The sequence below is a fragment of the Phyllobates terribilis genome, unplaced genomic scaffold (assembly GCF_046119375.1).
Source record: "Phyllobates terribilis strain yellow unplaced genomic scaffold, ASM4611937v1 Scaffold_3__8_contigs__length_932513732, whole genome shotgun sequence".
Lineage (NCBI taxonomy): Eukaryota > Metazoa > Chordata > Amphibia > Anura > Dendrobatidae > Phyllobates > Phyllobates terribilis.
In genome coordinates this window covers 14,475,064-14,499,556 of record NW_027362763.1, presented here as the reverse complement: position 1 = coordinate 14,499,556, position 24,493 = coordinate 14,475,064, and positions in this window count along the sequence as shown.

The following is a 24,493-nucleotide window of genomic DNA, read 5'->3' as shown; positions in this document are numbered from 1 at the left end:
CTCCATCACCTGGTGATAATATAATATAATGTCCTCCCCCTCCTCCATCTCCTGGTGATAATATAATATAATGACCTCCCCCTCCTCCATCACCTGGTGATAATATAATATAATGACCTCCCCCTCCTCCATCACCTGGTGATAATATAATATAATGACCTCCCCCTCCTCCATCACCTGGTGATAATATAATATAATGACCTCACCCTCCACCATCACCTGGTGATAATATAATATAATGTCCTCCCCCCTCCTCCATCTCCTGGTGATAACATAATATAATGACCTCCCCCTCCTCCATCACCTGGTGATAATATAATATAATGTCCTCCCCCTCCTCCATCTCCTGGTGATAATATAATATAATGGCCTCCCCCTCCTCCATCACCTGGTGATAATATAATATGATGACCTCCCCCTCCTCCATCACCTGGTGATAATATAATATAATGACCTCCCCTCCTCCATCTCCTGGTGATAATATAATATAATGACCTCCCCCTCCTCCATCACCTGGTGATAATATAATATAATGACCTCCCCCTCCTCAATCTCCTTGTGATAATATAATATAATGACCTCCCCCTCCCCCATCACCTGGTGATAATATAATATAATGTCCTCCCCCTCCTCCATCTCCTGGTGATAATATAATATAATGACCTCCCCCTCCTCCATCACCTGGTGATAATATAATATAATGTCCTCCCCCTTCTCCATCACCTGGTGATAATATAATATAATGACCTCCCCCTCCTCCATCACCTGGTGATAATATAATATAATGACCTCCCCCTCCTCCATCACCTGGTGATAATATAATATAATGTCCTCCCCCTCCTCCATCTCCTGGTGATAACATAATATAATGACCTCCCCCTCCTCCATCACCTGGTGATAATATAATATAATGTCCTCCCCCTCCTCCATCTCCTGGTGATAATATAATATAATGACCTCCCCCTCCTCCATCACCTGGTGATAATATAATATAATGACCTCCCCCTCCTCCATCACCTGGTGATAATATAATATAATGACCTCCCCCTCCTCCATCACCTGGTGATAATATAATATAATGACCTCACCCTCCTCCATCACCTGGTGATAATATAATATAATGTCCTCCCCCCTCCTCCATCTCCTGGTGATAACATAATATAATGACCTCCCCCTCCTCCATCACCTGGTGATAATATAATATAATGTCCTCCCCCTCCTCCATCTCCTGGTGATAATATAATATAATGGCCTCCCCCTCCTCCATCACCTGGTGATAATATAATATGATGACCTCCCCCTCCTCCATCACCTGGTGATAATATAATATAATGACCTCCCCTCCTCCATCTCCTGGTGATAATATAATATAATGACCTCCCCCTCCTCCATCACCTGGTGATAATATAATATAATGACCTCCCCCTCCTCAATCTCCTTGTGATAATATAATATAATGACCTCCCCCTCCCCCATCACCTGGTGATAATATAATATAATGTCCTCCCCCTCCTCCATCTCCTGGTGATAATATAATATAATGACCTCCCCCTCCTCCATCACCTGGTGATAATATAATGTCCTCCCCCTTCTCCATCACCTGGTGATAATATAATATAATGACCTCCCCCTCCTCCATCACCTGGTGATAATATAATATAATGACCTCCCCCTCCTCCATCACCTGGTGATAATATAATATAATGACCTCCCCCTCCTCCATCACCTGGTGATAATATAATATAATGACCTCCCCCTCCTCCATCACCTGGTGATAATATAATATAATGACCTCCCCCTCCTCCATCACCTGGTGATAATATAATATAATGACCTCCCCCTCCTCCATCACCTGGTGATAATATAATATAATGACCTCCCCCTCCTCCATCACCTGGTGATAATATAATATAATGTCCTCCCCCTCCTCCATCTCCTGGTGATAACATAATATAATGACCTCCCCCTCCTCCATCACCTGGTGATAATATAATATAATGTCCTCCCCCTCCCCCATCACCTGGTGATAATATAATGTAACGACCTCCCCCTCCTCGATCACCTGGTGATAATATAATATAACGACCTCCCCCTCCTCCATCTCCTGGTGATAATATAATATAATGACCTCCCCCTCCTCCATCTCCTGGTGATAATATAATATAATGACCTCCCCCTCCTCCATCACCTGGTGATAATATAATATAATGACCTCCCCCTCCTCCATCACCTGGTGATAATATAATATAATGACCTCCCCTCCTCCATCTCCTGGTGATAATATAATATAATGACCTCCCCCTCCTCCATCACCTGGTGATAATATAATATAATGACCTCCCCCTCCTCCATCTCCTTGTGATAATATAATATAATGACCTCCCCCTCCCCCATCACCTGGTGATAATATAATATAATGTCCTCCCCCTCCTCCATCTCCTGGTGATAATATAATATAATGTCCTCCCCCTCCTCCATCTCCTGGTGATAATATAATATAATGTCCTCCCCCTCCCCCATCACCTGGTGATAATATAATATAATGACCTCCCCTCCTCCATCTCCTGGTGATAATATAATATAATGACCTCCCTCTCCTCCATCACCTGGTGATAATATAATATAATGACCTCCCCCTCCTCCATCTCCTTGTGATAATATAATATAATGACCTCCCCCTCCCCCATCACCTGGTGATAATATAATATAATGTCCTCCCCCTCCTCCATCTCCTGGTGATAATATAATATAATGACCTCCCCCTCCTCCATCTCCTTGTGATAATATAATATAATGACCTCCCCCTCCCCCATCACCTGGTGATAATATAATATAATGTCCTCCCCCTCCTCCATCTCCTTGTGATAATATAATATAATGACCTCCCCCTCCCCCATCACCTGGTGATAATATAATATAATGTCCTCCCCCTCCTCCATCTCCTGGTGATAATATAATATAATGTCCTCCCCCTCCTCCATCTCCTGGTGATAATATAATATAATGTCCTCCCCCTCCCCCATCACCTGGTGATAATATAATATAATGACCTCCCCTCCTCCATCTCCTGGTGATAATATAATATAATGACCTCCCTCTCCTCCATCACCTGGTGATAATATAATATAATGACCTCCCCCTCCTCCATCTCCTTGTGATAATATAATATAATGACCTCCCCCTCCCCCATCACCTGGTGATAATATAATATAATGTCCTCCCCCTCCTCCATCTCCTGGTGATAATATAATATAATGACCTTCCCCTCCTCCATCACCTGGTGATAATATAATGACCTCCCCCTCCTCCATCTCCTGGTGATAATATAATATAATGTCCTCCCCCTCCTCCATCAGCTGGTGATAATATAATATAATGACCTCCCCCTCCCCCATCACCTGGTGATAATATAATATAATGTCCTCCCCCTCCTCCATCTCCTGGTGATAACATAATATAATGTCCTCCCCCTCCTCCATCTCCTGGTGATAATATAATATAACGACCTCCCCCTCCCCCATCTCCTGGTGATAATATAATATAATGTCCTCCCCCTCCTCCATCTCCTGGTGATAACATAATATAATGTCCTCCCCCTCCTCCATCTCCTGGTGATAATATAATATAACGACCTCCCCCTCCCCCATCACCTGGTGATAATATAAAGACCTCCCCCTCCTCCATCACCTGGTGATAATATAATATAATGACCTCCCCCTCCCCCATCACCTGGTGATAATATAATATAATGACCTCCCCCTCCCCCATCACCTGGTGATAATATAATATAATGTCCTCCCCCTCCTCCATCTCCTGGTGATAACATAATATAATGTCCTCCCCCTCCTCCATCTCCTGGTGATAATATAATATAACGACCTCCCCCTCCCCCATTACCTGGTGATAATATAATATAACAACCTCCCCCTCCTCCATCACCTGGTGATAATATAATATAACGACCTCCCCCTCCTCCATCACCTGGTGATAATATAATATAACGACCTCCCCCTCCCCCATCACCTGGTGATAATATAATATAATGACCTCCCCCTCCTCCATCACCTGGTGATAATATAATATAACGACCTCCCCCTCCTCCATCACCTGGTGATAATATAATATAATGACCTCCCCCTCCTCCATCTACTGGTGATAATATAATATAATGACCTCCCCCTCCTCCATCACCTGGTGATAATATAATATAACGACCTCCCCCTCCTCCATCTCCTGGTGATAATATAATATAATGTCCTCCCCCTCCTCCATCTCCTGGTGATAATATAATATAATGACCTCCCCTCCTCCATCACCTGGTGATAATATAATATAATGACCTCCCCCTCCTCCATCACCTGGTGATAATATAATATAATGACCTCCGCCTCCTCCATCTCCTGGTGATAATATAACATAATAATAACCTCCCCCTCCTCCATCACCTGGTGATAATATAATGACCTCCCCCTCCTCCATCTCCTGGTGATAATATAATATAATGACCCCCCCTCCTCCATCTCCTGGTGATAATATAATATAATGACCTCCCCCTCCTCCATCACCTGGTGATAATATAATATAATGACCTCCCCCTCCTCCATCTCCTGGTCATAATATAATGACCTCCCCCTCCTCCATCACCTGGTGATAATATAATATAATGACCTCCCCGTCCTCCATCTCCTGGTGATAATATAATATAATGACCTCCCCCTCCTCCATCACCTGGTGATAATATAATATAATGACCTCCCCCTCCTCCATCTCCTGGTGATAATATCATATAATGACCTCCCCCTCCTCCATCTACTGGTGATAATATAATATAATGACCTCCCCCTCCTCCATCTCCTGGTGATAATATAATATAATGACCTCCCCCTCCTCCATCACCTGGTGATAATATATTGACCTCCCTCTCCTCCATCTCCTGGTGGTAATATAATATAATGACCCCCCCCTCCTCCATCTCCTGGTGATAATATAATATAATGACCTCCCCCTCCTCCATCTCCTGGTGATAATATAATATAATGACCTCCCCCTCCTCCATCTCCTGGTGATAATATAATATAATGACCTCCCCCTCCTCCATCACCTGGTGATAATATAATATAATGACCTCCCCCTCCTCCATCACCTGGTGATAATATAATATAATGTCCTCCCCCTCCCCCATCACCTGGTGATAATATAATATAATGACCTCCCCCTCCTCCATCTCCTGGTGATAACATAATATAATGTCCTCCCCCTCCTCCATCACCTGGTGATAATATAATATAATGACCTCCCCCTCCTCCATCACCTGGTGATAATATAATATAATGACATCCCCCTCCTCCATCACCTGGTGATAATATAATATAATGACCTCCCCCTCCTCCATCACCTGGTGATAATATAATATAATGACCTCCCCCTCCTCCATCACCTGGTGATAATATAATATAATGACCTCCCCCTCCCCCATCTCCTGGTGATAATATAATATAATGTCCTCCCCCTCCTCCATCTCCTGGTGATAACATAATATAATGACCTCCCCCTCCCCCATCTCCTGGTGATAATATAATATAATGACCTCCCCCTCCCCCATCTCCTGGTGATAATATAATATAATGTCCCCCCCCCCCCTCCATCTCCTGGTGATAACATAATATAATGACCTCCCCCTGCTCCATCTCCTGGTGATAACATAATATAATGACCTCCCCCTCCTCCATCACCTGGTGATAATATAATATAATGACCTCCCCTCCTCCATCTCCTGGTGATAATATAATATAATGACCTCCCCCTCCTCCATCACCTGGTGATAATATAATATAATGACCTCCCCCTCCTCCATCTCCTTGTGATAATATAATATAATGACCTCCCCCTCCCCCATCACCTGGTGATAATATAATATAATGTCCTCCCCCTCCTCCATCTCCTGGTGATAATATAATATAATGTCCTCCCCCTCCTCCATCTCCTGGTGATAATATAATATAATGTCCTCCCCCTCCTCCATCACCTGGTGATAATATAATATAATGTCCTCCCCCTCCTCCATCTCCTGGTGATAACATAATATAATGTCCTCCCCCTCCTCCATCTCCTGGTGATAATATAATATAATGACCTCCCCCTCCCCCATCACCTGGTGATAATATAATGTAACGACCTCCCCCTCCTCGATCACCTGGTGATAATATAATATAATGACCTCCCCCTCCTCCATCACCTGGTGATAATATAATATAACGACCTCCCCCTCCCCCATCACCTGGTGATAATATAATATAATGACCTCCCCCTCCTCCATCACCTGTTGATAATATAATATAACGACCTCCCCCTCTTCCATCTCCTGGTGATAATATAATATAATGACCTCCCCCTCCTCCATCACCTGTTGATAATATAATATAACGACCTCCCCCTCCTCCAACTCCTGGTGATAATATAATATAATGTCCTCCCCCTCCTCCATCACCTGGTGATAATATAATATAATGACCTCCCCCTCCTCTATCTCCTGGTGATAATATAATATAATGACCTCCCCCTCCTCCATCTCCTGGTGATAATATAATATAACGACCTCCCCCTCCTCCAACTCCTGGTGATAATATAATATAATGTCCTCCCCCTCCTCCATCACCTGGTGATAATATAATATAATGACCTCCCCCTCCTCTATCTCCTGGTGATAATATAATATAATGACCTCCCCCTCCTCCATCACCTGTTGATAATATAATATAACGACCTCCCCCTCTTCCATCTCCTGGTGATAATATAATATAATGACCTCCCCCTCCTCCATCACCTGTTGATAATATAATATAACGACCTCCCCCTCCTCCATCACCTGGTGATAATATAATATAATGACCTCCCCCTCCTCTATCTCCTGGTGATAATATAATATAATGACCTCCCCCTCTTCCATCACCTGGTGATAATATAATATAATGACCTCCCCCTCCTCCATCTCCTGGTGATAATATAATATAATGACCTCCCCCTCCTCCATCCCCTGGTGATAATATAATATAATGACCTCCCCCTCCTCCATCTCCTGGTGATAATATAATATAATGTCCTCCCCCTCCTCCATCTCCTGGTGATAATATAATATAATGACCTCCCCTCTTCCATCTCCTGGTGATAATATAATATAATGACCTCCCCTCTTCCATCTCCTGGTGATAATATAAAATAATGACCTCCCCTCTTCCATCTCCTGGTGATAATATAATATAATGTCCTCCCCCTCCTCCATCACCTGGTGATAATATAATATAATGACCTCCCCCTCCTCCATCACCTGGTGATAATATAATATAATGACCTCCCCCTCCTCTATCTCCTGGTGATAATATAATATAATGACCTCCCCCTCTTCCATCACCTGGTGATAATATAATATAATGACCTCCCCCTCCTCCATCTCCTGGTGATAATATAATATAATGACCTCCCCCTCCTCCATCCCCTGGTGATAATATAATATAATGACCTCCCCCTCCCCCATCTCCTGGTGATAATATAATATAATGACCTCCCCCTCCTCCATTTCCTGGTGATAATATAATATAATGACCTCCCCCTCCCCCATCTCCTGGTGATAATATAATATAATGACCTCCCCCTCCTCCATCTCCTGGTGATAATATAACATAATAATAACCTCCCCCTCCTCCATCACCTTGTGATAATATAATGACCTCCCCCTCTTCCATCTCCTGGTGATAATATGATATAATTACCCCCCCTCCTCCATCTCCTGGTGATAATATAATATAATGACCTCCCCCTCCTCCATCACCTGGTGATAATATAATATAATGACCTCCCCCTCCTCCATCTCCTGGTGATAATACCATATAATGACCCCCCCTCATCCATCTCCTGGTGATAATATAATATAATGACCTCCCCCTCCTCCATCACCTGGTGATAATATAATATAATGACCTCCCCCTCCTCCATCTCCTGGTGATAATATCATATAATGACCTCCCCCTCCTCCATCTCCTGGTGATAATATCATATAATGACATCCCCCTCCTCCATCTACTGGTGATAATATAATATAATGACCTCCCCCTCCTCCATCTCCTGGTGATAATATAATATATTGACCTCCCCCTCCTCCATCTCCTGGTGATAATATAATATAATGACCTCCCCCTCCTCCATCTCCTGGTGATAATATAATATAATGATCTCCCCCTCCTCCATCTCCTGGTGATAATATAATATAATGACCTCCCTCTCCTCCATCTCCTGGTGATAATATAATGACCTCCCCCTCCTCCATTTCCTGGTGATAATATAATATAATGACCTCCTCCTCCTCCATCTCCTGGTGATAATATAATATAATGATCTCCCCCTCCTCCATCACCTGGTGATAATATAATATAATGACCTCCCCCTCCTCCATCTCCTGGTGATAATATAATATAATAACCTCCCCCTCCTCCATCTCCTGGTGATAATATAATATAATGACCTCCCCCTCCTCCATCTCCTGGTGATAATATAATATAATGACCTCCCCCTCCTCTATCTCCTGGTGATAATATAATATAATGACCTCCCCCTCCTCCATCTCCTGGTGGTAATATAATATAATGACCTCCCCCTCCTCCATCACCTGATGATAATATAATATAATGACCTCCCCCTCCTCCATCTCCTGGTGATAATATAATTTAATGACCTCCCCCTCCTCCATCTCCTGGTGATAATATAATATAATGACCTCCCCCTCCTCCATCTCCTGGTGATAATATAATATAATGACCTCCCCCTCCTCCATCACCTGGTGATAATATAATATAATGACCTCCCCCTCCTCCATCACCTGGTGATAATATAATATAATGACCCCCCCTCCTCCATGTCCTGGTGATAATATAATATAATGACCTCCCCCTCCTCTATCTCCTGGTGATAATATAATATAATGACCTCCCCCTCCTCCATCACCTGGTGATAATATAATATAATGACCTCCCCCTCCTCTATCTCCTGGTGATAATATAATATAATGACCTCCCCCTCCTCCATCACCTGGTGATAATATAATATAATGACCCACCCTCCTCCATGTCCTGGTGATAATATAATATAATGACCTCCCCCTCCTCCATCACCTGGTGATAATATAATATAATGACCCCCCCTCCTCCATCACCTGGTGATAATATAATATAATGACCTCCCCCTCCTCCATCACCTGGTGATAATATAATATAATGACCCACCCTCCTCCATGTCCTGGTGATAATATAATATAATGACCTCCCCCTCCTCTATCTCCTGGTGATAATATAATATAATGACCTCCCCCTCCTCTATCTCCTGGTGATAATATAATATAATGACCCACCCTCCTCCATGTCCTGGTGATAATATAATATAATGACCTACCCCTCCTCCATCACCTGGTGATAATATAATATAATGACCTCCCCCTCCTCTATCTCCTGGTGATAATATAATATAATGACCTCCCCCTCCTCCATCTCCTGGTGATAATATAATATAATGACCTCCCCCTCCTCCATCTCCTGGTGATAATATAATAGAATGACCTCCCCCTCCTCCATCTCCTGGTGATAATATAATATAATGACCTCCCCCTCCTCCATCACCTGGTGATAATATAATATAATGACCTCCCCCTCCTCCATCACCTGGTGATAATATAATATAATGACCCCCCCTCCTCCATGTCCTGGTGATAATATAATATAATGACCTCCCCCTCCTCTATCTCCTGGTGATAATATAATATAATGACCTCCCCCTCCTCCATCACCTGGTGATAATATAATATAATGACCTCCCCCTCCTCTATCTCCTGGTGATAATATAATATAATGACCTCCCCCTCCTCCATCACCTGGTGATAATATAATATAATGACCCCCCCCTCCTCTATCTCCTGGTGATAATATAATATAATGACCTCCCCCTCCTCCATCACCTGGTGATAATATAATATAATGACCCCCCCTCCTCCATGTCCTGGTGATAATATAATATAATGACCTACCCCTCCTCCATCACCTGGTGATAATATAATATAATGACCTCCCCCTCCTCTATCTCCTGGTGATAATATAATATAATGACCTCCCCCTCCTCTATCTCCTGGTGATAATATAATATAATGACCCCCCCTCCTCTATCTCCTGGTGATAATATAATATAATGACCCCCCCTCCTCCATGTCCTGGTGATAATATAATATAATGACCTCCCCCTCCTCTATCTCCTGGTGATAATATAATATAATGACCTCCCCCTCCTCTATCTCCTGGTGATAATATAATATAATGACCCCCCCTCCTCTATCTCCTGGTGATAATATAATATAATGACCTCCCCCTCCTCTATCTCCTGTTGATAATATAATATAATGTCCTCCCCCTCCTCTATCTCCTGGTGATAATATAATATAATGACCTCCCCCTCCTCCATCTCCTGGTGATAATATAATATAATGTCCTCCCCCTCCCCCATCACCTGGTGATAATATAATATAATGACCTCCCCCTCCTCCATTTCCTGGTGATAATATAATATAATGTCCTCCCCCTCCCCCATCACCTGGTGATAATATAATATAATGACCTCCCCCTCCTCCATTTCCTGGTGATAATATAATATAATGTCCTCCCCCTCCCCCATCACCTGGTGATAATATAATATAATGACCTCCCCCTCCTCCATTTCCTGGTGATAATATAATATAATGACCTCCCCCTCCTTTATCTCCTGGTGATAATATAATATAATGACCTCCCCCTCCTCTATCTCCTGGTGATAATATAATATAATGACCCCCCCTCCCCCATCACCTGGTGATAATATAATATAATGACCTTCCCCTCCTCCATCACCTGGTGATAATATAATATAATGACCTCCCCCTCCTCCATCTCCTGGTGATAATATAATATAATGACCTCCCCCTACTCCATCTCCTGGTGATAATATAATATAATGACCTCCCCCTACTCCATCTCCTGGTGATAATATAATATTATGACCTCCCCCTCCTCTATCTCCTGGTGATAATATAATATAATGACCTCCCCCTCCTCCATCTCCAAGTGATAATATAATATAATGTCCTCCTCCTCCTCCATCACCTGGTGATAATATAATATAATGACCTCCCCCTCCTCCATCTCCTGGTGATAATATAATATTATGACCTCCCCCTCCTCTATCTCCTGGTGATAATATAATATAATGACCTCCCCCTCCTCCATCTCCTGGTGATAATATAATATAATGACCTCCCCCTCCTCCATCTCCTGGTGATAATATAATATAATGACCTCCCCCTCCTCCATCTCCTGGAGATAATATAATATAATGACCTCCCCCTCCTCCATCTCCTGGTGATAATATAATATAATGACCTCCCCCTCCTCCATCACCTGGTGATAATATAATATAATGACCTCCCCCTCCTCCATCTCCTGGTGATAATATAATATAATGACCTCCCCCTCCTCCTTCTCCTGGTGATAATATAATATAATGACCTCCCCTTCCTCCATCTCCTGGTGATAATATAATATAATGACCTCCCCCTCCTCCATCTCCTGGTGATAATATAATATAATGACATCCCCCTCCTCCATCTCCTGGTGATAATATAATATAATGACCTCCCCCTCCTCCATCACCTGGTGATAATATAATATAATGACCTTCCCCTCCTCCATCACCTGGTGATAATATAATATAATGACCTCCCCCTCCTCCATCTCCTGGTGATAATATAATATAATGACCTCCCCCTCCTCCATCACCTGGTGATAATATAATATAATGACCCCCCCCTCCTCCATCACCTGGCGATAATATAATATAATGACGTCCCCCTCCTCCATCACCTTGTGATAATATAATATAATGACCTCCCCCTCCTCCATCACCTGGTGATAATATAATATAATGACCCCCCCCTCCTCCATCACCTGGCGATAATATAATATAATGACCTCCCCCTCCCCCATCACCTCGTGATAATATAATATAATGACCTCCCCCTCCTCCATCACCTGGTGATAATATAATATAATGACCTCCCCCTCCTCCATCACCTGGTGATAATATAATATAATGACCTCCCCCTCCTCCATCTCCTGGTGATAATATAATATAATGACCTCCCCCTCCACCATCTCCTGGTGATTATATAATATAATGACCTCCCCCTCCTCCATCTCCTGGTGATAATATAATATAATGACCTCCCCCTCCTCCATCTCCTGGTGATAATATAATATAATGACCTCCCCCTCCTCCATCTCCTGGTGATAATATAATATAATGACCTCCCCCTCCTCCATCTCCTGGTGATAATATAATATAATGACTTCCCCCTCTTCCATCTCCTGGTGATAATATAATATAATGACCTCCCCCTCCTCCATCACCTGGTGATAATATAATATAATGACCTCTCCCTCCTCCATCACCTGGTGATAATATAATATAATGACCTCCCCCTCCCCCATCACCTGGTGATAATATAATATAATGACCTCCCCCTCCTCCATCACCTGGTGATAATATAATATAACGACCTCTCCCTCCTCCATCACCTGGTGATAATATAATATAATGACCTCCCCCTCCTCCATCTACTGGTGATAATATAATATAATGACCTCCCCCTGCTCCATCACCTGGTGATAATATAATATAACGACCTCCCCCTCCTCCATCTCCTGGTGATAATATAATATAATGTCCTCCCCCTCCTCCATCTCCTGGTGATAATATAATATAATGACCTCCCCTCCTCCATCACCTGGTGATAATATAATATAATGACCTCCCCCTCCTCCATCACCTGGTGATAATATAATATAATGACCTCCGCCTCCTCCATCTCCTGGTGATAATATAACATAATAATAACCTCCCCCTCCTCCATCACCTGGTGATAATATAATATAATGTCCTCCCCCTCCTCCATCTCCTGGTGATAATATAATATAATGACCCCCCCTCCTCCATCTCCTGGTGATAATATAATATAATGACCTCCCCCTCCTCCATCACCTGGTGATAATATAATATAATGACCTCCCCCTCCTCCATGTCCTGGTCATAATATAATGACCTCCCCCTCCTCCATCACCTGGTGATAATATAATATAATGACCTCCCCCTCCTCCATCTCCTGGTGATAATATCATATAATGCCCTCCCCCTCCTCCATCTCCTGGTGATAATATAATATAATGACCTCCCCCTCCTCCATCACCTGGTGATAATATAATATAATGACCTCCCCCTCCTCCATCTCCTGGTGATAATATCATATAATGACCTCCCCCTCCTCCATCTACTGGTGATAATATAATATAATGACCTCCCCCTCCTCCATCTCCTGGTGATAATATAATATAATGACCTCCCCCTCCTCCATCACCTGGTGATAATATCATATAATGACCTCCCCCTCCTCCATCTCCTGGTGATAATATCATATAATGACCTCCCCCTCCTCCATCTACTGGTGATAATATAATATAATGACCTCCCCCTCCTCCATCTCCTGGTGATAATATAATATAATGACCTCCCCCTCCTCCATCACCTGGTGATAATATCATATAATGACCTCCCCCTCCTCCATCTCCTGGTGATAATATCATATAATGACCTCCCCCTCCTCCATCTCCTGGTGATAATATCATATAATGACCTCCCCCTCCTCCATCTCCTGGTGATAATATAATATAATGACCTCCCCCTCCTCCATCTCCTGGTGATAATATCATATAATGACCTCCCCCTCCTCCATCTCCTGGTGATAATATCATATAATGACCTCCCCCTCCTCCATCTACTGGTGATAATATAATATAATGACCTCCCCCTCCTCCATCACCTGGTGATAATATCATATAATGACCTCCCCCTCCTCCATCTCCTGGTGATAATATCATATAATGACCTCCCCCTCCTCCATCTCCTGGTGATAATATCATATAATGACCTCCCCCTCCTCCATCTCCTGGTGATAATATAATATAATGACCTCCCCCTCCTCCATCTCCTGGTGATAATATCATATAATGACCTCCCCCTCCTCCATCTCCTGGTGATAATATCATATAATGACCTCCCCCTCCTCCATCTCCTGGTGATAATATAATATAATGACCTCCCCCTCCTCCATCACCTGGTGATAATATCATATAATGACCTCCCCCTCCTCCATCTCCTGGTGGTAATATAATATAATGACCCCCCCCTCCTCCATCTCCTGGTGATAATATAATATAATGACCTCCCCCTCCTCCATCTCCTGGTGATAATATAATATAATGACCTCCCCCTCCTCCATCTCCTGGTGATAATATAATATAATGACCTCCCCCTCCTCCATCACCTGGTGATAATATAATATAATGACCTCCCCCTCCTCCATCACCTGGTGATAATATAATATAATGTCCTCCCCCTCCCCCATCACCTGGTGATAATATAATATAATGACCTCCCCCTCCTCCATCTCCTGGTGATAACATAATATAATGTCCTCCCCCTCCTCCATCACCTGGTGATAATATAATATAATGACCTCCCCCTCCTCCATCACCTGGTGATAATATAATATAATGACATCCCCCTCCTCCATCACCTGGTGATAATATAATATAATGACGTCCCCCTCCTCCATCACCTGGTGATAATATAATATAATGACCTCCCCCTCCTCCATCACCTGGTGATAATATAATATAATGACCTCCCCCTCCCCCATCTCCTGGTGATAATATAATATAATGTCCTCCCCCTCCTCCATCTCCTGGTGATAACATAATATAATGACCTCCCCCTCCCCCATCTCCTGGTGATAATATAATATAATGACCTCCCCCTCCCCCATCTCCTGGTGATAATATAATATAATGTCCCCCCCCCCTCCATCTCCTGGTGATAACATAATATAATGACCTCCCCCTCCTCCATCTCCTGGTGATAACATAATATAATGACCTCCCCCTCCTCCATCACCTGGTGATAATATAATATAATGACCTCCCCTCCTCCATCTCCTGGTGATAATATAATATAATGACCTCCCCCTCCTCCATCACCTGGTGATAATATAATATAATGACCTCCCCCTCCTCCATCTCCTTGTGATAATATAATATAATGACCTCCCCCTCCCCCATCACCTGGTGATAATATAATATAATGTCCTCCCCCTCCTCCATCTCCTGGTGATAATATCATATAATGTCCTCCCCCTCCTCCATCACCTGGTGATAATATAATATAATGACCTCCCCCTCCTCCATCTCCTGGTGATAATATAATATAATGTCCTCCCCCTCTTCCATCACCTGGTGATAATATAATATAATGACCTCCCCCTCCCCCATCACCTGGTGATAATATAATGTAACGACCTCCCCCTCCTCGATCACCTGGTGATAATATAATATAACGACCTCCCCCTCCTCCATCACCTGGTGATAATATAATATAACGACCTCCCCCTCCCCCATCACCTGGTGATAATATAATATAATGACCTCCCCCTCCTCCATCACCTGTTGATAATATAATATAACGACCTCCCCCTCTTCCATCTCCTGGTGATAATATAATATAATGACCTCCCCCTCCTCCATCACCTGTTGATAATATAATATAACGACCTCCCCCTCCTCCAACTCCTGGTGATAATATAATATAATGTCCTCCCCCTCCTCCATCACCTGGTGATAATATAATATAATGACCTCCCCCTCCTCTATCTCCTGGTGATAATATAATATAATGACCTCCCCCTCCTCCATCTCCTGGTGATAATATAATATAATGACCTCCCCCTCCTCCATCTCCTGGTGATAATATAATATAATGACCTCCCCCTCCCCCATCACCTGGTGATAATATAATGTAACGACCTCTCCCTCCTCGATCACCTGGTGATAATATAATATAACGACCTCCCCCTCCTCCATCTCCTGGTGATAATATAATATAATGACCTCCCTCTCCTCCATCTCCTGGTGATAATATAATATAATGACCTCCCCCTCCTCCATCTCCTGGTGATAATATAATATAATGACCTCCCTCTCCTCCATCTCCTGGTGATAATATAATATAATGACCTCCCCCTCCTCCATTTCCTGGTGATAATATAATATAATGACCTCCTCCTCCTCCATCTCCTGGTGATAATATAATATAATGACCTCCCCCTCCTCCATCTCCTTGTGATAATATAATATAATGACCTCCCTCTCCTCCATCTCCTGGTGATAATATAATATAATGATCTCCCCCTCCTCCATCACCTGGTGATAATATAATATAATGACCTCCCCCTCCTCCATTTCCTGGTGATAATATAATATAATGACCCCCCCCTCCTCCATCACCTGGTGATAATATAATATAATGACCTCCCCCTCCTCCATCTCCTTGTGATAATATAATATAATGACCTCCCTCTCCTCCATCTCCTGGTGATAATATAATATAATGACCTCCCCCTCCTCCATTTCCTGGTGATAATATAATATAATGACCTCCTCCTCCTCCATCTCCTGGTGATAATATAATATAATGACCTCCCTCTCCTCCATCACCTGGTGATAATATAATATAATGACCTCCCCCTCCTCCATCTCCTTGTGATAATATAATATAATGACCTCCCCCTCCCCCATCACCTGGTGATAATATAATATAATGTCCTCCCCCTCCTCCATCTCCTGGTGATAATATAATATAATGACCTCCCCCTCCTCCATCTCCTGGTGATAATATCATATAATGACCTCCCCCTCCTCCATCTTCTGGTGATAATATCATATAATGACCTCCCCCTCCTCCATCTACTGGTGATAATATAATATAATGACCTCCCCCTCCTCCATCTCCTGGTGATAATATAATATAATGACCTCCCCCTCCTCCATCACCTGGTGATAATATCATATAATGACCTCCCCCTCCTCCATCTCCTGGTGATAATATCATATAATGACCTCCCCCTCCTCCATCTACTGGTGATAATATAATATAATGACCTCCCCCTCCTCCATCTCCTGATGATAATATAATATAATGACCTCCCCCTCCTCCATCACCTGGTGATAATATCATATAATGACCTCCCCTTCCTCCATCTCCTGGTGATAATATCATATAATGACCTCCCCCTCCTCCATCTCCTGGTGATAATATCATATAATGACCCCCCCCTCCTCCATCTACTGGTGATAATATAATATAATGACCTCCCCCTCCTCCATCTCCTGGTGATAATATAATATAATGACCTCCCCCTCCTCCATCACCTGGTGATAATATATTGACCTCCCCCTCCTCCATCTCCTGGTGGTAATATAATATAATGACCCCCCCTCCTCCATCTCCTGGTGATAATATAATATAATGACCTCCCCCTCCTCCATCTCCTGGTGATAATATAATATAATGACCTCCCCCTCCTCCATCTCCTGGTGATAATATAATATAATGACCTCCCCCTCCTCCATCACCTGGTGATAATATAATATAATGACCTCCCCCTCCTCCATCACCTGGTGATAATATAATATAATGTCCTCCCCCTCCCCCATCACCTGGTGATAATATAATATAATGACCTCCCCCTCCTCCATCTGATGGTGATAACATAATATAATGTCCTCCCCCTCCTCCATCACCTGGTGATAATATAATATAATGACCTCCCCCTCCTCCATCACCTGGTGATAATATAATATAATGACATCCCCCTCCTCCATCACCTGGTGATAATATAATATAATGACCTCCCCCTCCTCCATCACCTAGTGATAATATAATATAATGACCTCCCCCTCCTCCATCACCTGGTGATAATATAATATAATGACCTCCCCCTCCCCCATCTCCTGGTGATAATATAATATAATGTCCTCCCCCTCCTCCATCTCCTGGTGATAACATAATATAATGACCTCCCCCTCCCCCATCTCCGGGTGATAATATAATATAATGACCTCCCCCTCCCCCATCTCCTGGTGATAATATAATATAATGTCCTCCCCCCCTCCATCTCCTGGTGATAACATAATATAATGACCTCCCCCTCCTCCATCTCCTGGTGATAACATAATATAATGACCTCCCCCTCCTCCATCACCTGGTGATAATATAATATAATGACCTCCCCTCCTCCATCTCCTGGTGACAATATAATATAATGACCTCCCCCTCCTCCATCACCTGGTGATAATATAATATAATGACCTCCCCCTCCTCCATCTCCTTGTGATAATATAATATAATGACCTCCCCCTCCCCCATCACCTGGTGATAATATAATATAATGTCCTCCCCCTCCTCCATCTCCTGGTGATAATATAATATAATGTCCTCCCCCTCCTCCATCACCTGGTGATAATATAATATAATGACCTCCCCCTCCTCCATCTCCTGGTGATAATATAATATAATGTCCTCCCCCTCCTCCATCACCTGGTGATAATATAATATAATGTCCTCCCCCTCCTCCATCTCCTGGTGATAATATAATATAATGACCTCCCCCTCCTCCATCACCTGGTGATAATATAATATAATGACCTCCCCCTCCTCCATCTCCTGGTGGTAATATAATATAATGACCCCCCCCTCCTCCATCTCCTGGTGATAATATAATATAATGACCTCCCCCTCCTCCATCTCCTGGTGATAATATAATATAATGACCTCCCCCTCCTCCATCTCCTGGTGATAATATAATATAATGACCTCCCCCTCCTCCATCACCTGGTGATAATATAATATAATGACCTCCCCCTCCTCCATCACCTGGTGATAATATAATATAATGTCCTCCCCCTCCCCCATCACCTGGTGATAATATAATATAATGACCTCCCCCTCCTCCATCTCCTGGTGATAACATAATATAATGTCCCCCCCCTCCTCCATCACCTGGTGATAATATAATATAATGACCTCCCCCTCCTCCATCTCCTGGTGATAACATAATATAATGACCTCCCCCTCCCCCATCTCCGGGTGATAATATAATATAATGACCTCCCCCTCCCCCATCTCCTGGTGATAATATAATATAATGTCCTCCCCCCCTCCATCTCCTGGTGATAACATAATATAATGACCTCCCCCTCCTCCATCTCCTGGTGATAACATAATATAATGACCTCCCCCTCCTCCATCACCTGGTGATAATATAATATAATGACCTCCCCTCCTCCATCTCCTGGTGATAATATAATATAATGACCTCCCCCTCCTCCATCACCTGGTGATAATATAATATAATGACCTCCCCCTCCTTCATCTCCTTGTGATAATATAATATAATGACCTCCCCCTCCCCCATCACCTGGTGATAATATAATATAATGTCCTCCCCCTCCTCCATCTCCTGGTGATAATATAATATAATGTCCTCCCCCTCCTCCATCACCTGGTGATAATATAATATAATGACCTCCCCCTCCTCCATCTCCTGGTGATAATATAATATAATGTCCTCCCCCTCCTCCATCACCTGGTGATAATATAATATAATGTCCTCCCCCTCCTCCATCTCCTGGTGATAATATAATATAATGACCTCCCCCTCCTCCATCACCTGGTGATAATATAATATAATGTCCTCCCCCTCCTCCATCTCCTGGTGATAATATAATATAATGACCTCCCCCTCCTCCATCACCTGGTGATAATATATTGACCTCCCCCTCCTCCATCTCCTGGTGATAATATAATATAATGTCCTCCCCCTCCTCCATCACCTGGTGATAATATAATATAATGACCCCCCCCTCCTCCATCTCCTGGTGATAATATAATATAATGACCCCCCCCTCCTCCATCTCCTGGTGATAATATAATATAATGACCTCCCCCTCCTCCATCTCCTGATGATAATATAATATAATGACCTCCCCCTCCTCCATCTCCTGGTGATAACATAATATAATGTCCCCCCCCTCCTCCATCACCTGGTGATAATATAATATAATGACCTCCCCCTCCTCCATCACCTGGTGATAATATAATATAATGACATCCCCCTCCTCCATCACCTGGTGATAATATAATATAATGACCTCCCCCTCCTCCATCACCTGGTGATAATATAATATAATGACCTCCCCCTCCTCCATCACCTGGTGATAATATAATATAATGACCTCCCCCTCCCCCATCTCCTGGTGATAATATAATATAATGTCCTCCCCCTCCTCCATCTCCTGGTGATAACATAATATAATGACCCCCCCCTCCTCCATCTCCTGGTGATAATATAATATAATGACCTCCCCCTCCCCCATCTCCTGGTGATAATATAATATAATGACCCCCCCCTCCTCCATCTCCTGGTGATAATATAATATATTGACCTCCCCCTCCTCCATCTCCTGGTGATAATATAATATAATGTCCTCCCCCTCCTCCATCACCTGGTGATAATATAATATAATGACCCCCCCCTCCTCCATCTCCTGGTGATAATATAATATAATGACCCCCCCCTCCTCCATCTCCTGGTGATAATATAATATAATGACCTCCCCCTCCTCCATCTCCTGATGATAATATAATATAATGACCTCCCCCTCCTCCATCTCCTGGTGATAACATAATATAATGACCTCCCCCTCCTCCATCACCTGGTGATAATATAATATAATGACCTCCCCTCCTCCATCTCCTGGTGATAATATAATATAATGACCTCCCCCTCCTCCATCTCCTGGTGATAACATAATATAATGTCCTCCCCCTCCTCCATCACCTGGTGATAATATAATATAATGACCTCCCCTCCTCCATCTCCTGGTGATAATATAATATAATGACCTCCCCCTCCTCCATCACCTGGTGATAATATAATATAATGACCTCCCCCTCCTCCATCTCCTTGTGATAATATAATATAATGACCTCCCCCTCCCCCATCACCTGGTGATAATATAATATAATGTCCTCCCCCTCCTCCATCTCCTGGTGATAATATAATATAATGTCCTCCCCCTCCTCCATCACCTGGTGATAATATAATATAATGACCTCACCCTCCTCCATCTCCTGGTGATAATATAATATAATGTCCTCCCCCTCCTCCATCACCTGGTGATAATATAATATAATGTCCTCCCCCTCCTCCATCTCCTGGTGATAACATAATATAATGTCCTCCCCCTCCTCCATCTCCTGGTGATAATATAATATAATGACCTCCCCCTCCCCCATCACCTGGTGATAATATAATGTAACGACCTCCCCCTCCTCGATCACCTGGTGATAATATAATATAACGACCTCCCCCTCCTCCATCACCTGGTGATAATATAATATAACGACCTCCCCCTCCCCCATCACCTGGTGATAATATAATATAATGACCTCCCCCTCCTCCATCACCTGTTGATAATATAATATAACGACCTCCCCCTCTTCCATCTCCTGGTGATAATATAATATAATGACCTCCCCCTCCTCCATCACCTGTTGATAATATAATATAACGACCTCCCCCTCCTCCAACTCCTGGTGATAATATAATATAATGTCCTCCCCCTCCTCCATCACCTGGTGATATAATATAATGACCTCCCCCTCCTCTATCTCCTGGTGATAATATAATATAATGACCTCCCCCTCCTCCATCTCCTGGTGATAATATAATATAATGACCTCCCCCTCCTCCATCTCCTGGTGATAATATAATATAATGACCTCCCCCTCCCCCATCACCTGGTGATAATATAATGTAACGACCTCCCCCTCCTCGATCACCTGGTGATAATATAATATAACGACCTCCCCCTCCTCCATCTCCTTGTGATAATATAATATAATGACCTCCCCCTCCTCCATCTCCTGGTGATAATATAATATAATGACCTCCCTCTCCTCCATCTCCTGGTGATAATATAATATAATGACCTCCCCCTCCTCCATTTCCTGGTGATAATATAATATAATGACCTCCTCCTCCTCCATCTCCTGGTGATAATATAATATAATGATCTCCCCCTCCTCCATCACCTGGTGATAATATAATATAATGACCTCCCCCTCCTCCATTTCCTGGTGATAATATAATATAATGACCTCCTCCTCCTCCATCTCCTGGTGATAATATAATATAATGACCTCCCTCTCCTCCATCACCTGGTGATAATATAATATAATGACCTCCCCCTCCTCCATCTCCTTGTGATAATATAATATAATGACCTCCCCCTCCCCCATCACCTGGTGATAATATAATATAATGTCCTCCCCCTCCTCCATCTCCTGGTGATAATATAATATAATGACCTTCCCCTCCTCCATCACCTGGTGATAATATAATGACCTCCCCCTCCTCCATCTCCTGGTGATAATATAATATAATGTCCTCCCCCTCCTCCATCAGCTGGTGATAATATAATATAATGACCTCCCCCTCCTCCATCTCCTGGTGATAACATAATATAATGTCCTCCCCCTCCTCCATCTCCTGGTGATAATATAATATAACGACCTCCCCCTCCTCCATCTCCTGGTGATAATATAATATAATGTCCTCCCCCTCCTCCATCTCCTGGTGATAACATAATATAATGTCCTCCCCCTCCTCCATCTCCTGGTGATAATATAATATAACGACCTCCCCCTCCCCCATCACCTGGTGATAATATAAAGACCTCCCCCTCCTCCATCACCTGGTGATAATATAATATAATGACCTCCCCCTCCCCCATCACCTGGTGATAATATAATATAATGACCTCCCCCATCACCTGGTGATAATATAATATAATGTCCTCCCCCTCCTCCATCTCCTGGTGATAACATAATATAATGTCCTCCCCCTCCTCGATCTCCTGGTGATAATATAATATAACGACCTCCCCCTCCCCCATTACCTGGTGATAATATAATATAACAACCTCCCCCTCCTCCATCACCTGTTGATAATATAATATAACGACCTCCCCCTCCTCCATCACCTGGTGATAATATAATATAACGACCTCCCCCTCCCCCATCACCTGGTGATAATATAATATAATGACCTCCCCCTCCTCCATCACCTGGTGATAATATAATATAACGACCTCCCCCTCCTCCATCACCTGGTGATAATATAATATAATGACCTCCCCCTCCTCCATCTACTGGTGATAATATAATATAATGACCTCCCCCTCCTCCATCACCTGGTGATAATATAATATAACGACCTCCCCCTCCTCCATCTCCTGGTGATAATATAATATAATGTCCTCCCCCTCCTCCATCTCCTGGTGATAATATAATATAATGACCTCCCCTCCTCCATCACTTGGTGATAATATAATATAATGACCTCCCCCTCCTCCATCACCTGGTGATAATATAATATAATGACCTCCGCCTCCTCCATCTCCTGGTGATAATATAACATAATAATAACCTCCCCCTCCTCCATCACCTGGTGATAATATAATGACCTCCCCCTCCTCCATCTCCTGGTGATAATATAATATAATGACCCCCCCTCCTCCATCTCCTGGTGATAATATAATATAATGACCTCCCCCTCCTCCATCTCCTGGTCATAATATAATGACCTCCCCCTCCTCCATCACCTGGTGATAATATAATATAATGACCTCCCCCTCCTCCATCTCCTGGTGATAATATCATATAATGACCCCCCCTCCTCCATCTCCTGGCAATAGTATAATATAATGACCTCCCCCTCCTCCATCACCTGGTGATAATATAATATAATGACCTCCCCCTCCTCCATCTCCTGGTCATAATATAATGACCTCACCCTCCTCCATCACCTGGTGATAATATAATATAATGACCTCCCCCTCCTCCATCTCCTGGTGATAATATCATATAATGACCTCCCCCTCCTCCATCTCCTGGTGATAATATAATATAATGACCTCCCCCTCCTCCATCACCTGGTGATAATATAATATAATGACCTCCCCCTCCTCCATCTCCTGGTGATAATATAATATAATGACCTCCCCCTCCTCCATCTCCTGGTGATAATATAATATAATGACCTCCCCCTCCTCCATCACCTGGTGATAATATATTGACCTCCCCCTCCTCCATCTCCTGGTGGTAATATAATATAATGACCCCCCCCTCCTCCATCTCCTGGTGATAATATAATATAATGACCTCCCCCTCCTCCATCTCCTGGTGATAATATAATATAATGACCTCCCCCTCCTCCATCTCCTGGTGATAATATAATATAATGACCTCCCCCTCCTCCATCTCCTGGTGATAATATAATATAATGACCTCCCCCTCCTCCATCTCCTGGTGATAATATAATATAACGACCTCCCCCTCCTCCATCTCCTGGTGATAATATAATGTCCTCCCCCTCCTCCATCTCCTCCATCTCCTGGTGATAATATAATATAATGTCCTC